The sequence below is a fragment of the Callithrix jacchus genome, chromosome 12 (genome assembly GCF_049354715.1).
Source record: "Callithrix jacchus isolate 240 chromosome 12, calJac240_pri, whole genome shotgun sequence".
Classification (NCBI taxonomy): Eukaryota; Metazoa; Chordata; class Mammalia; order Primates; family Cebidae; genus Callithrix; species Callithrix jacchus.
In genome coordinates, this window is record NC_133513.1 from 43458345 (window position 1) to 43473886 (window position 15542).

Here is a 15542-nt window from a genome sequence, read left to right on the forward strand (position 1 = left end):
GAGGTTGCGGTGAGCCCATCTCAAAAAGAAAAAAGAAGAAGAAGAGGTATCTCATTGTGGTATTATTATTTTTTAATGCATGAACCTCACAGAGCAAGAGATGCACACCTAAGCCCATCTGACCCTGAGCTTTCCACTCCACATCCTGGCCCTTCTGAGGCCCGAGCACATTAAAAAAAAATTAAAAATAAATAAAGAAAAGCATACTTTCGGCCACAACCGTCATCTTCCAGTAATTTGCCAAAATGACGAACACAAAAGGAAAGAGGAGAGGCACTCGGTATATGTTCTCCAGGCCTTTTAGAAAACATGGAGTTGTTCCTTTAGCCACATATATGCAAATCTATAACAAAGATGATATTGTAGACACGAAGGAAACGGGTACTGTTCAAAAAGGAATGCCCCACAAATGTTATCATGGCAAACTGGAAGAGTCTACAATGTTACCAAGCATTGTTGTAAACAAACAAGTTATGGCCGGGCGCGGTGGCTCATGCCTATAATCCCAGCACTTTGGGAGGCCAAGGCGGGTGGATCACGAGGTCAAGATCGAGACCATCCTGGTCAACAAGGTGAAAGCCTGTCTCTACTAAAAATACAAAAATTAACTGCGCATGGTGGTGCGCGCCTGTAGTCCCAGCTACTCGGGAGGCTGAGGCAGGAGAACTGCTTGAACCCAGGAGGCTGAGGTTGCGGTGAGCCGAGATTGCGCCATTGCACTCCAGCCTGGGTAACAAGAGCGAAACTCCATCACACACACAAAAAAAAGTTAAGAGCAAGATTCTTGCCAAGAGAATTAATGCGCTTAATGAGCACATCAAGCACTCTAAGAGCTGAGATCGCTTCCTGAAACGTGTGAAGGGAAATGATCAGAAAAAGAAAGAAGCCAAAGAGAAAGGTACCTGGCTTCAACTGAAGCCCAGCCTGCTCCACCCAGAGAAGCACATTTTGTGAGAACCAATGGGAAGAAGCCTGAGCTGCTGGAACCTATTTCCTATGAATTCATGGCATAATATGTGTTAATAAATAAATAAATAAAAGACCTCTGGGTGTTTAAAAAGAAAGAAAGAAAGCAGAATGTTTCCCCGAAATTGCAGGACTTAGCTTAGATATGCAGTCTTTGGTGTTGAATGCCGTGTATCTCATTTTCGGGATTTGCCTAATTGCATCCTCTCTTTCCAGAAATGCAAAGTACTCCTGAATCATCTTTCAGCCCAGACCTTATTGTAGAAGAAACCCTTGGCAAGAAGGAGTCTGTGTGACCTGGTCCAACAGCGTTTCCCCCACACTTGGAATCAGAAGTGGTAGGGGGAGAGTGAAACCACCATTGCAAAATTATAACTGAGGCAGTGAAAGAGATCTGACTTAACCAACTCCATCTTGCTTCTAACCTCCAATCTGTCCTCGTTCTTTCCTGGGGATAGGCTTAACTAACTCTGGGGAGGAATTTTGTTTATAGTTTAGAACAGTGAAAATAATAGCCTTTTCCCAAAACAAACCCCCTTCTTGCCTGGAGACTTGTCCTGCCATTGTCACACAGCTGGAGGCTACGTGACTCCCCAGACTGCTCCTGGGAATAACATCACTATTGTGAAGCCTAAGATCAGTGCTTGAGATATTTTGCAGACCCTGCACTTGATGGATCAGCTGGCACCACCCAGATCTATAAACTGACTCATCTGATCCTATGGTCCCCACCCAGGAACTTACTGGACACAAGACAGCTTTGACTCCCTGTGATTTCATCTCCGACCCAACGAATCAGCACTCCTGACTCACTGGCTGCCTCCCCCACACCCACCTACCAAATTGTCCTTAAAACCTCTGATCCTCCAATGCTTAGGGAGACTGATCTGAGTAACAATGAAACTCCAATCTCGTGCACAGCTGGCTCTATGGGAATAACTCTTTCTCTACTGCAATTCTCCTGTCTTGATAAATTGGCTCTGGCAAGCTGAACCCACTGGGTGGTTTTGTCTGTCTGAAATGACCCAAGTTCCTTCTGTGAGACATGCACAGCTAACAAGACAAATTCCAGAACAGAGCAGGCTGGTCAGTGCCAGGATTCCCCAAAGGGAAAGACAAGGTAGTTGTCTTTGCTCCAATCCTGACCCACACATCCATATTCTTAGAGGCCTCTGGAGGGATTCCTTTTAGAGCCATGTGGGAAACATCAGGACCTAAGGGCCTCTCAGCTCTACCCAAGCACTACACTGGGTGCAAGTTCTTCTTAGGAGCCAGCTCCGAGCACAGGACAGCTGAGGCCAAGGCCAAGCAGACGTTGAGGGACAGGAGCAATTCCTAAATGCAACTCTCTGAGAGCTTCTGCTCACTCTGGCACCAATAGGCACATGCATGACCAGACAAGCACTGCAGCCTAAGGACTAAACTCTGATTTTTTTTTAATCTTACACAAATACTTATTGAAGGGGTCTGGGGAGTCGTGCCCTACAAATTATAAATTCTCATCAGATAGATTTTATTTAACCCTTTATATCATTATTTCTTTTTTCTTTTTTTTTTTTTTGAGACAGAGTCAGGCTCTTATGGTCCAGGCTGGAGGGCAGTGACATGATCTCGGCTCACTGCAACCTCCACCTCCCAGGTTCAAGCAATTCTCCTGCCTCAGCCTCCTGAGCAGCTGGGATTACAGGCATGCGCCACTGTGCCCCGCTAATATTTTGGTATTTTTAGTAAAGACATGGTTTCACCATATTAGCCAGGCTGGTCTCGAACTACTGACCTTATGATCCTCCAGTCTTGGCCTCCCAAAGTGCTGGGATTACAGACATGAGCTGCTGCATGTGGCTGTGATTTACTTTCCAACCTGACACTGGCATAACATTAAGAGGCAAGGAAGAAAATCAAAATATTTTACCCCAAAACATGTTTCTTTGCCATATTTTGAAATGGCCCTGCAAAGCTGTTCTTTGTTGGGGGGGAAGTTGCCTCTGTAAAGAATCTCTGTTAATATAGCTAGACATTTTTCTTCCAGACCCTCCCAATCCTACAGAGATTAAGATCTGAAGAGGAAACATTTGTCATCTAAGGGCAGCCACTATAATACCTAAAAGAACTTTGGTCTCCACAATCTTTTACCTTAACTTGCACATTCCCCTTCTATCAATCCCAGGTCTTTAGACAAACTCAACCAATTATCAACCAGCAAATGTTTAAATTCGGCTGGGCAGTGCCTCTTGCCTGTAATCCCAGTACTTTGGGAGGCCAAGGTGGGTGAATCACCGGAGTTCAGGAGTTCATGACCAGCTTGGCTGACCTGGTGAAACCCGTCTCTACTAAAAATAAAATCAGTCAGTCGTGGTAATCCCAGCTACTCAGGAAGCTGAGGTGGGAGAATCCCTTGAACCTGGGAGGTGAAAGTTGAAGTGAACCCAGATGGTGCCACTGTACTCCAGCCTGGGTGACAGAGACTCCACCTCAAAAAAAAAAGAAAAAGAAAAAGAAAAAACGTTTCAATTCACCTGTAGCTTGGAAGCCCCTGCTTTGAGTTGTCCCACCTTTCTGGACCAAACCAACGTATTTCCTAAGTGTATTTGATTGATGGCTCATGCCTCTCTAAAATGTATAAAAGCAAGCTGTGCCCTGACCACCTGGGGCACATGTTCTCAAGTCCTCCTGAGGACTGTGTCACCGACCATCATCACTCATATTTGGCTCAGAATAAATCTCCTCAAATATTTTACAGAGTTTGATGCTTTTTGTTGACAAATGCTTCTCACTTTCCTGGGGCCCAGCCCTGAGGAGATGCATGGCTTATTTCTGATGCTTTTTCCTGTCCAAAGACCTCCCGCACAGATCCTGCAGACTTCCACTTTGCTCAGGACCCAGGAATGACTCTTGCTCTAGTTATGAGGCTCAGAGGTGCCCAAGGCTCACATCCAGGTCCCTAGATCACAGCCGCTTCAGGTCATAACCAGATGCAGGGGTCAGAAAACTCATGCCAGAGAGAAATGCATTTCAGCTTTCTTCCACGAGGTTGAAAACAAAATACTCAAAGATCCCCAGGCCTGGACTCTTTCTCATGGGGAAATATCACCTCTGGGCAACAGGTCTAAAGTTCAGAAACCTGAACCCAAGGAAACTATAGTTCAGGCCTGGGCTGCTGGGCAGAGGAGCCCAAAGCTCCAATTTTTCTTTTCTTTTTCCTTTTTTTTTTTTTGAGACAGGCTTGCTCTGTCATCCAGGCTGGAGTGCAGTGGTGTGTGGCGTGATCATGGCGCACTACAACTTCCACCTCCAAGGCTCAAGAGATCCTCCCACCTCAGCCTCCCAAGCAGAAGGAACTACAGGTACACCACTGTGCCCGGCCATGCATTTTTTGTAGAAATGGGATTTTGCCATGTTGCCTAGGCTGATCTCCACCTCCGAAGCTCAAGTGATCCTCCAATCTTGGCCGGTCAAAGTGCTGGGATTACAGGCATGAGTCACAGCACCCGGCCAATTTTGCTTTTCAGTTAGTCCTGGGATTTGCAGGATAAGGTGTTGTGATTAAAGAACTTTTAGGTGTTTGGACTCCAAGTTCTGTAAAGGCAAATAATATTTTTGTTTGGGGTCCCGTTTGCTCTAATTTGGGCTTTTCCATTCAGTGTAGTCTGAGCCACAGCTGAAGCGTTGCAATGGCTGTGCTGAGGGGAGGAACACAGAGGGGAGCTGCGGATGGTGGGAGAGGCCAACCCTCAGAGTGGGGGCCAGATCCCTGACCAGCCCACGCCCAGAATCCCACTGCAGGCATTTTGGGAAAATAAGCCTCAAGAAAGTTCAACTTTGATATTCACTATACTTTTCTAACTGAGTTGTCCTACATGCAAGTACATGTTGTTTTTAATGTTGTCTGTCTTCTGTGCTGTTCCTGTACGTTTGCTATTAAAAACAAAACAAAAATGGCCGGGTGCAGTGGCTCACGCCTGTAATCCCAGCACTTTGGGAGGCTGAGGCGGTCAGATCACCTGAGGCCAGGCGTTCGAGATCAGTCTGGTCCAACATGGTGAAACCTCATCTCTACTAAAACTACAAAAATTAGCTGGACATGGTAGTGGGTGCCTGCAATCCCTTCTATTCAGGAGGTGGAGGCAAGAGAATCATTTGAACGGAGAGTTGGAGGTTGCAGTGAGCTGACAGATTGTACCACTGCACTCCAGCCTGGGCAAAAGAGCAAGACTCCATCTCAAAAACTAAAGTCCATGGTTGTGCCTGATAGTTCATGTTAGTAATCTCGGCACTACGGGAGGCTGAAGTGGGAGGATGGTAATATGGTTTGGCTGTGTTCCCACCCAAATCTTATGTTGAATTCCCACGTGTTGTGGGAGGGACCTGTTGGGAGGTAACTGAATCATGGGAGCAGGTCTTTCCAGTGCTATTCTCATAATAGTGAGTAAGTCTCACAAGAGCTAATAGTTTTAAAAAACACAAGTTTCCCTGCACAAGCTCTCTCTCTATGCCTGCTTGCTGCCATCTGTATAAAATGTAACTTGCTCCTTTTTGCCTTTCACCATGATTGTGAGATCTCCCAGCCATGTGGAATTGTAAGTCCATTAAGTCTCTTTTTCTTTCTTTTTTTTCTTTTTTTTGAGAGGTTTGAAAATCCTTTGCTGCCCAAGCTGGAGTGCAGTGGTGTAATCTTGGCTCACTGCAACCTTCACCTCCCAGGTTCAAGTGATTCTCCTGCCTCAGCCTCCTGAGTAGCTGGAACTATAGGCACATGCCACCATGCTCAGCTAATTTTTTTGTATTTTTTAGTAGAGACGGGTTTCACTATGTTTGTCAGGCTGGTCTTGAACTCCTGACCTTGTGATCTGCCTGCCTTAGGCTCCCAAAGTGCTTGGATTACAGGTGTGAGCCACCCTGCCTGGCCTAAACCCTTTTTTCTTCCCAGTCTTGAGTATGTCTTTATCAGCAGGGGGAAAATGGACTAATACAGTAAATTGGTACCAGTAGAGTTGGGCGCTGCTGAAAAGATACCCAAAAATGTGGAACTGACTTTGGATCTGGGTAACAGGCAGAGGTTGGAACAGTTTGGAGGGCTCAGAAGAAGGCAGGAAAATGTGGGAAAGTTTTGAACTCCATAAGGACTTGATGAATGGCTTTGACCAAAGTACTGATAATAGGGACAATGAAATTAGGCTGAGGTAGTCTCAGGTGGAGATGAGGAACTTGTTGGGAACTGGGGCAAAGATAACACTTGTTATGTTTTAGCAAAGAAACGGGCAGCATTTTGCCCCTGCCCTAGAGATCTGTGGAACTTCGAACTTGAGAGAGATGATTTAGGGCATCTGGTGGAAGACATTTCTAAGAAGCAAAGCATTCGAGAGGTAACTTGGGTACTATTAAAAGTATCCAGTTTTAGGCCGGGCATGGTGGCTCATGCCTGCAATCCCAGCACTTTGAGAGGCCAAGGCAGACGGACCATCTGAGGTCAGGAGTTCGAGACCAGCTCGGCTAACATAGTGAAACCCTGTTACTACTAAAAATAAAAAAATAAGCATTCAGTTTTATTTTATTTTTTTGGCGGGGGGAGGAAGGCAGGAAGGAAGGGAATAAGGACGGTAGGGAGGAAGGAAGGGATGAAGGAAGGAAGGAAGGGAGGAAGCGGGGAGGGAGGGCGGGAGGGAGGGAGGGAGGGAGGGAAGGGAAGAAAGGAAAGCAAGCAATGAAAGAGACATTGCCGACCTGGATCTAGAGGTTTACAAGTTGATTTCTTTTTTTTTGAGAGAAGGAAAGAAAAAAAAAAATAAGTAAAGGAAAGGAAGAATAAGGAAGAGAAAGAGGGAGAGTAAATGGAAATATTGCTTTATTTTGAAAAAAATTGGGTATTAATAATGGCCAATCAATGTTTCATTTAAACTTATGGGTAGGTGTGATGTGGTATTGACAAGAATGTATATTTTGTGTATTTGAAGTGGAGAGCTCTATAAATATTTATTAAGTTTACTTGTTCTGGATCTGAGTTCGAGTCCTTGATATCCTTGTTAATTTTCTGTCTCATTGAATCTAAGTCTCCCATCTGGGTGTTAGGATCGTTAGCTCTTGTTGTTGCATTGATCCTTTTACCACTATATCTTTGTTGCTTTAAAATCTATTTTATCCGATACAAGAATTGCAACTCCTGCTTTTTATTTATTTATTATTTATTTTTGCTCTCCATTTGGTTGGTAAATCTTTCTCCATCCCTTTGTTTTGAGTCTTTGTGTATCCTTGCATGTGAAACAGGTCTGGATGTAACATGCCGTTGGGTTTTGGCTGTGTCTTTTGATTGGGAATTCAGTCAATTTAAATTTAGGGTTACTGCCATTTGATGTTGACTGGCTGTTTTATCCATTTTTTGGTGTAAATTCTTCTTTATGTTGGTGCTCTTTACTTTTTGGTGTATTTTTAGAAAGGCTAATACTGGTTGTTTCTTTCTGTGTGTAATGCTTCTTTCAGAAGCTCTTGTAAAGCAGGCCTGGTGGTAATAAAATCTCTGAGTTCTTGCTTGTTCATAAAAGATTTTATTTTTCCTTCAGTTGTGAAGCTTAGTTTGGCTGGATATGAAATTCTGGGCTGAAGGTTCTGTTCTTTGGGGATGTTGAATATTGGCCCCCACTCTCTTCTGGCCTGTAGAGTTTCTGCCGAGAGATCTGCTGTAAGTCTGATAGGCTTGCCTTTGTGGGTAATCTGACCTTTCTCTCTGGCTGCCCTTAGTATCCTCTCCTTCGTTTCAACCCTGGTGAATCTAACGATTATGTGCCTTGGGGTTGCTCTTCTTGAGGAATATCTTTGTGGTGTTCTCTGTATTACCTGGGGTTGAATGTTGACCTGCTTTGCTAGTTTAGGAAAATTTTCCTGAATAATATCCTGAAGGGTATTTTCCAGCTTGGATTCATTCTCTCCATTGCATTCAGGTACACCTATCAAACGTAAATTTGGTCTTTTCACATAGTCCCACATTTCTTGGAGACTTTGCTCATTCCTTTTTATCCTTTTTTCTGTAATCTTTTCTTCACGTTTTATTTCATTAAGTTGGACTTTGACATCTGATATCCCTTCTTCTGCTTGAACAATTCGAGTGTTTAAACCTGTGCATACTTCTCGGAGTTCCTGTATTGTATTCTTCAGTTCCATTAATTCACTCATACTCCTCTCTAAGTTGTCTATTCTCAATAGGATTTCATCAAACCTTTTTTCAAAGTTCCTAGTTTCTTTACGTTGGGCTACAACATGTTCTTTTAACTCACCGAAGTTTGTTATTATCCATTCCTTGAAGAGTGATTCTGTCATCAGGAGGCGCTCGTTCTCCATCAAGCCTTATTCCATTGTTGATGTGGAACTGTGATCATCTTTAGAGGGAGAGGCGTTCTGACTTTGAGTATTCTCAGCCTTTTTACGCTGGTTTCTTCCCGTCATTGTAAATTTATCCTCCTGTCGTCTTTGAAATTACCAACTTTCAGATTAGGTCTCTTGAGTGGACGTCCAGGTTGTTAGTTCCCAGGGCCAGAGCAGCGGCGTTAAAACTGATGGTGCTTTTCTGCCCAGGATTCTCCTGTCGGGCTTCCTTCTTGTTTCCGTAGTAGGCGACTCTGCCTTCCCGGGGCTCCAAACCTCGGTCAGAACGGGAACCGGTCCCGTTTACTCTGCGCCGAGCGCTGCCTCATGGAGGTGCCGGCGGAACCGCTGCGCCGACCACGAGAGTCGCGGTGGCGACTCGTGCGTTTCCACCACTGGGGGATCTTCTGCTCCGTGAGCGACCAGACTTTGTCTGAAAGTGTGGCGTCCTCTAGTTCTCCACGCCTTCCCTGAGAGCTGCAATCCCGGGATGTTAGCAATCGGCCATCTTAAGCATTCAGTTTTAAAAGGGAAGCAATACAGAAAATTTGCAGTCTGGCAATGCTATAGAAAAGAAAATCCCATTTTCTGAGGAGACACCCAAGCAGGCTGCAGAAATTTGCATAAGTAACAGGGAGCCAAATGTTAATACCCAAGACAATGGGGAAAATGTCTCCACGGTGCGTCAGAGGTCTTCCTGGCAGCCCCTCCCATCACAGGCCCAAAGGCCTACGAAGAAAAGGTGGTTTCATGGGCCAGGCCCAGGGTCCCCATGCTGTGTGTAGCCTAGGAACTTGGTGCCCTGTAGAGAGCCAGAGTGGCCCACCTCCTCTGGGGGAATCAACAGCAAGGCTGCTGTGAACTTTGGGTGAACTCCAGAGAAGCAAAACCATAATAGTGGAATGTGTATGTCTCGAAGAGCAGAGAGGCCTAGAAAAAGATAACCAGCTCTCATTGACCTTGCTGCAAGACAGTTGTTAGCTGAAGTATGTTAACTGAAGTATGAGAGTTGTAACCACAGGCTGTTCTAAGTAAGTGCACCCTCCCTCTGCTATGTGCTTTGTGAACATATAAAATAAAGTACTCTAAGGCAGGTCTGGGCCGAAGAGACTGACATCATCAGCTTTTTGGACTGCCTGGCCCAGCTTTATACATGTCTGTCTGTATGTATTTTCTTTATCCCCTGCTATTTCCTCTTAGGTCTTTGAACCCTTGTGCAGCATGGGATGCAGTGCAAAGTGCCCTGTATCCCAGCTGCTCCAGCTGCTGCAGCCATGGCTGAAAGGGGCTAATGTAGGGCTTGGGCTATAGCTTCAGAGGCTGCAAGCCCTAAGCCTTGGCAGTTTCCAAATGGTACCGAGTCTGCCAGTGTACAGAAGTCAAGAACTGAGGTTTGGGAACCACCTCCTAGATTTCAGAGAATGCATGCAAACTCCTGGATGCCCAGGCAGAAGTTTGCTGCAGGAGCTTAGCTCTCATGGACAACCTCTGCTAGGGTAGTGCAGAAGGGAAATGTGGGGTTGGAGCCCCTACATAGAGTCCCTACTGGGGTACCACCTAGTGGAGCTATGAGAAGAGGGCCACCATCCTCCAGACTCCAGAATGGTAGATTCACCAACAGCTTGCACCATGTGCCTGGAAAAGCTGTAGACACTCAATGCAATGCTGCCCGTGAAAGGAGCCGGAGGGAGGCTATACCTGTAAAATCACAGGGGTGAAGCCTCCCAAGACCATGGGAACCCACCTCTTGCATCAGCATAACCTGGATGTGAGACATAGAGTCAAAGGAGATCATTTTGGAGCTTTAAGATCTGACTGCCCCACTGGATTTCAGATTTGCATGAGGCCTGAAGTCCCTTTGTTTTGGCCAATTTCTCCCATTTGGAATGACTGTATTTTCCCAATACCTCTACCCCCATTGTATCCAGGAAGCAACTGACTTGCTTTTAATTTTACAGGCTTATAGGACTTGCCTTGTCCTGTATTTACCCAATGCCTGTACCCCCATTGCATCCAGGAAGCAACTAACTTGCTTTTGATTTTACAGGCTTAAAGGACTTGCCTTGTCTCAGATGAGACTTTGGACTGTGGACTTCTGAGTTAATGCTGAAATGAGTTAAGATTTTGGGGGACTGTTAGGAAGCATGACTGGTTTTCAAATGTGAGAACATGAGATTTGGGAGGGGCCAGGGGCTGAATGACATGGTTCAACTGTGTCCTCACCCAAATCTCATCTTGAATTTTCATGTGTTGTAGGAGGAACCCAGGGGAGGTAACTGAATCATGGGAGCAGATCCTTACCATGCTGTTCTCACGATAGTGAATAAGTCATGAGATCTGAGAGCTTTTAAAATGTCAATTTCCCTGCAGAAGCTCTCTCTCTTTGCCTGCTGCCATCTGTTTAAGACATAACTTGGTCCTCCTTGCCTTCCACTATGATTATGAGGTCTCCCCAGCCATGTGGAACTGTAAATCCATTAAACCACTTTTTCTTCCAGTCTTAGATATGTCTTTATCAGCAGCATGAAAACTGACTAATACAGACGGCTTGAGGTCAGGAGTTTTAGGCTGCAGTGAGCTATGGTTGTGCCACTGCTCTCCAGCCTGGGTGACAGAGGGAGACCCCAATTCAAAAGATAAATATATACCAATTTTTTAAAATGTCCATGAGAACTTTTATTAAGCCACCATGCCTGGCCAAAAACATTTTTTTATAAAAGCAAAAAAAAAAAAAAAAAAAAAAACTGGGGGAAGGAACAGAATAAATATACAATAAGGGAATAACTGATGAATTACAGTGTATCATCTCAATGGATATTATGCAATGATTAAAGATTCATAATTAAGAAGTCTCTGTGGTGTCTTTGTTGAAAAACACAAGTGGAGTAAGTAGTTATAACTATACTATAATATGAAGTTACAAGAGCGAAGTAACTGGTTACATCCTCAGATGGGTTCCAAGAAAGGGATGATGAGAAACATGGCATCCAGGCTGGGCATGGTGGCTCATGCCTGTAATCTCAACACTTTGGGATGCCAAGGCAGGCAGATCACTTGAGGTTGGGAGTTCGAGACCAGAAAGCACACTTGCAAAAAAGGGGCTGATGGGGGCGTGGTATTATAAGTGATTTTCTTTTTAAAAAACACCATTCATGTCCTTATATTGTATTTCCAATAAGAAAAGGGAAGGACAGAAGTGAAGCAGACCCTTTCCTGAGGTTGGCTGCCAGGTGACAACTAAACGTCAGTTCCCATTTTTGTCAGGCAACACGGCTCACTGCGGTTTTGAAAAATTTTTTGAATCCAGACAAGGTGGCTCACACCTGTAATCTCAGCACTTTGGGAGTCAAAGGCGGCGAATCACTTTGAGGTCAGGAGTTTGAGACCAGCCTGGTCAACATCCCTGTCTCTACTAGAAATTACCCGGGCATGGTGGTGCACGCCTGTAGTCCCAGCTACTGGGGAGGCTGAGGCAAGAGAATCTCTTGAATCCAGTTGCAGTGAGCCAAGATCATGTCACCGAATCCCAGCCTGGGTGGCACGGGGCAGTCCGTCTCAAAAAAAAAAAGAAACCTGGCATCCAAATTCCAGGAGGCCTAGACGAACCTGTCCAATTTGCCTGGAAACCATTACTTGAATTTGTAACAATTGGTTTCATGGGAATATCTAGGATTCCCATATTTTTCTATGCATTTAACAACCACTAGATGCTGCTCTAGGCTGTGGTGTGCCTCCCAAACAGGATACGTTTGCCTTTCTGCCTTCCTGGGGGCAAATTATAAATGTTCAAAATGTTTTGTGTTAAAACACACTTGTGTGCCTATTTTTTTTATCTTTTTTTTTTTGAGACAGAGTCTTGCTCTTTCATCCAAGCTGGAGTGCAGTGGTGTGATCTCAGCTCAGTGCAACCCCCGCTTTCCAGGTTCAAGCAATTCTCCCGCGTCAGACTCCTGAGTAGTTGGGATTACAGGTGCATGCCACCATGCCAGGGAAATTTTCGTATTTTTTTTTTTTTGAGAAGGAGTTTCGCTGTTATTGCCCAGACTGGAGTGCAATGGCACAATCTTGGCTCACCGCAACCTCTGCCTTCTGGGTTCAAGCAATTCTCCTGCCTCAGCCTCCCAAGTAGCTGGGACTACAGGCCCGCACCACCATGCCCAGCTAATTTTTGTATTTTTAGTAGAGACAGGGTTTCACCTTGTTGACCAGGATGCTCTCGATCTCTTGATCTCATGATCCACCCACCTCAGCCTCCCAAAGTGCTGGGATTATAGGCGTGAGCCACTGTGCCCAGCCAATTTTTGTATTTTTAGTGGAGACGGGGTTTCACTATGTTGGCCAGGCTGGTCTCAAACTCCTAACCTCAGGTGATCCACTGGCCTTAGCTTCCCAAAGTGCTAGGATTACAGGTGTGAGCCACTGTGCCTGGGAGATTTGTGTGCATTTTTATCCAAAATAGAGCCCAGCACCTTTTCTACACCTTTACTTACTTTCTCTATTAAGTAAAGATTTGAGCAAGGCATTGGAACTAAGATCTACTGAGTGTCTTCTCTGGGTGAGGCTGCTTTTTTTTTTTTTTTTTTGAGCCAGAGTTTCGCTCTTGTTACCCAGGCTGGAGTGCAATGGCGCGACCTCGGCTCACTGCAACCTCTGCCTCCTGGGTTCAGGCAATTCTCCTGCCTCAGCCTCCTGAGTAGCTGGGATTACAGGCACGCACCACCGTGCCCAGCTAATTTTTTGTCTTTGTAGTAGAGACGGGGTTTCACCATGTTGACCAGGATGGTCTCGATCTCTTGACCTTGTGATCCACCCGCCTCGGCCTCCCAAAGTGCTGGGATTACAAGCGTGAGCCACCGTGCCCGGCTGAGGCTGTTTTTATACATTTTTCATGTAATCTCTGTGTTGAGTATCTTCTGTTTGCCCCTCCAGATTGGCTCTCCACTCAACCCCCGGAAGTTGAGGCTTTGAGAAGCTCAGCATTGGCAAGCTTCTTCCTCCTCTGGCTTCCCCTGGCACCAGCAGGAGCTGACAGGCCAGAGTTGGGTGCACGGTCCCTGGTTCCCTCTGCAGAGCCTTTACTGACTGGCTGTGGGCAGCACTGACAGTTCCATTTTGATACAGGTGTGCCCTGCACACAGTCTCTCTGTCTCTGGGTTCTGAAAACCATTCCCCTTGCTGGCCCCTTTATGCCCAGGGGAGGCAATGGTCCTATTGTTCCTAGTCCTGGAGTACTGCACTATCCCTCCTGCTTACTCTACACCTTACCCTCACCTTTGTAAATAGTCCTTTGATTAAACTCTCCTCAAATTACCCAATCAAGGGTGTCATCTGTTTTCTTCAGGACCCTGACTGATAGGATCCCTAAAGAGATAATGAGTAACTCATCCAAGTTTGAATGTTAGTAGGTGGCATAACCAGGCTTGGAAACAGGTCTGTCTGCATTCAAAGCCCATGCTTGTTTTGCCAAATCAGATTGCACTGCCTGAGATGGAGCCGGCCTGAAGAGCAAGCAAGTTGGGTGCCTGGGATGAGATCCAGCACTGGGAATAGAAAATGAACTCTGTTTGTGCTCCATGCCCTAGACCACAGCATGCCCAGGATCTGTCCCTATGTCTGTCTTTGCTAAAGTTCGTGCACACCCTGCTCATTATTCAGCTGTCATTGCATTTGCCTGGGAAGACTTCACTTGCAGAGCCCAGAGCAGCCAGTTTAATGGCTCCTGTGGCAGTTTTTAAACATATCCTTGGAGACTTGTTATATCAAGAGTGGAGTCTAAGGCTGGGAGCAGTGGCTCACGTCTGAAATCCCAGCACTTTGGGAGGCCGACGCGAGTGGATCACCTGAGGTTGGGAGTTCGAGACCAGCCTAGCTAACATGGTAAAACCCCGTCTCTACTAAAAATACAAAAATTAGCCAGGTGTGGTGTGGGCACCTGTAGTCCCAGCTACAAGGCAGGAGAATCGCTTGAACCTGGGAGGCGGAGGTTGCAGTGAACCCAGATATCACCATTGCATTGGGTGACAAGAGTGAAATTCCATCTCAAAAAAAAAAAAAAGAAAAGAAAAGAAAAAAGAATGGACTCTTAATTTCCCTTCCCTTGAATATGGGCTGTTTTTAGCAATTTTCTTTTAACAAATGGGATACAGAGGAGCTGAGGCAAAATGTCCTCTGAGGCCAGGTTGTAAGAGCAGATCAGCTGCCAGCGAGGCTTTCTCTCTTTGGGACACTCATACACAGATCCAGCTGCTGTGCTGCGAGGAAACCTAGGCCACAGGGAGAGAGGCATATATGGATGATCTAGCTGAAACCCCAGCTGAGAGGGAGCCTGCAGGCCCAAGCTGTGGCTTAACTACAACTGCCTGAAAGATCCCAGCAAGAACAGCCTCGCTCAGCCCAGTCAACTCCAGGAACAGAATGAGGTAATAAAACGATGGCTGTTAGTTGGTCCGAGTGTTGTGGGTTATTGTTAAGCTGATAAAATGATGGCTGTTGCTTTAAGTCACTATATTTTGGGATAATGTATGCAGAACAATAAAAAATTGATAAACTTTTTTTTCTTAGGACTGGAGGAGCCACCAATATTGGTTCTCTTTGGGGTGTCCAATGCCTCCTGTGAAACTGCTCTTTTTTAATCCTCTTAAAGATCTCCAAATCATCAATCGATAGCCCCTCCATGACCTTGCCCTCAGTTTTGTTATTGGACACTTGAAAAGTTGATGACTACTTGAAATTAAATGTACCTGAATTTTTAAAAATTGTTTAGAATGTACTTTTGTTACCTAGTAACATATTGTTGACAACTTTCCAAGTGAATACATATAAATATCCTGTTATTAAAACAGCTCCCAGGAGCAGTGGCTAATGCCTGTAATCCCAGCACTTTGGGAGGCCAAGGCAGATGGATCACAAGGTCAAGAAATCGAGACCATACTGGACAACATGGTGAAACTCTGTCTCTACTAAAAATACCAAAATTAGTGGGGCGTGGTTTGCATGCACCTGTAATCCCAACTACTCAGGAGGCTGAGGCAAGAGAATTGCTTGAACCCAGGAGGCGGAGGAAGCAGTGAGCTGAGATAGCACCATTGCACCCCAGCCTAAATGACAGAGCGAGAGTCTGTCTCAAAAAAAAAAAAAAAATTAGCTGAGTGTGGTGGTGTGCGCCTGTAATTCCAGATACTCAGGTGACTGAGGCAGGAGAATCACTTGAACCTAGGAGGCAG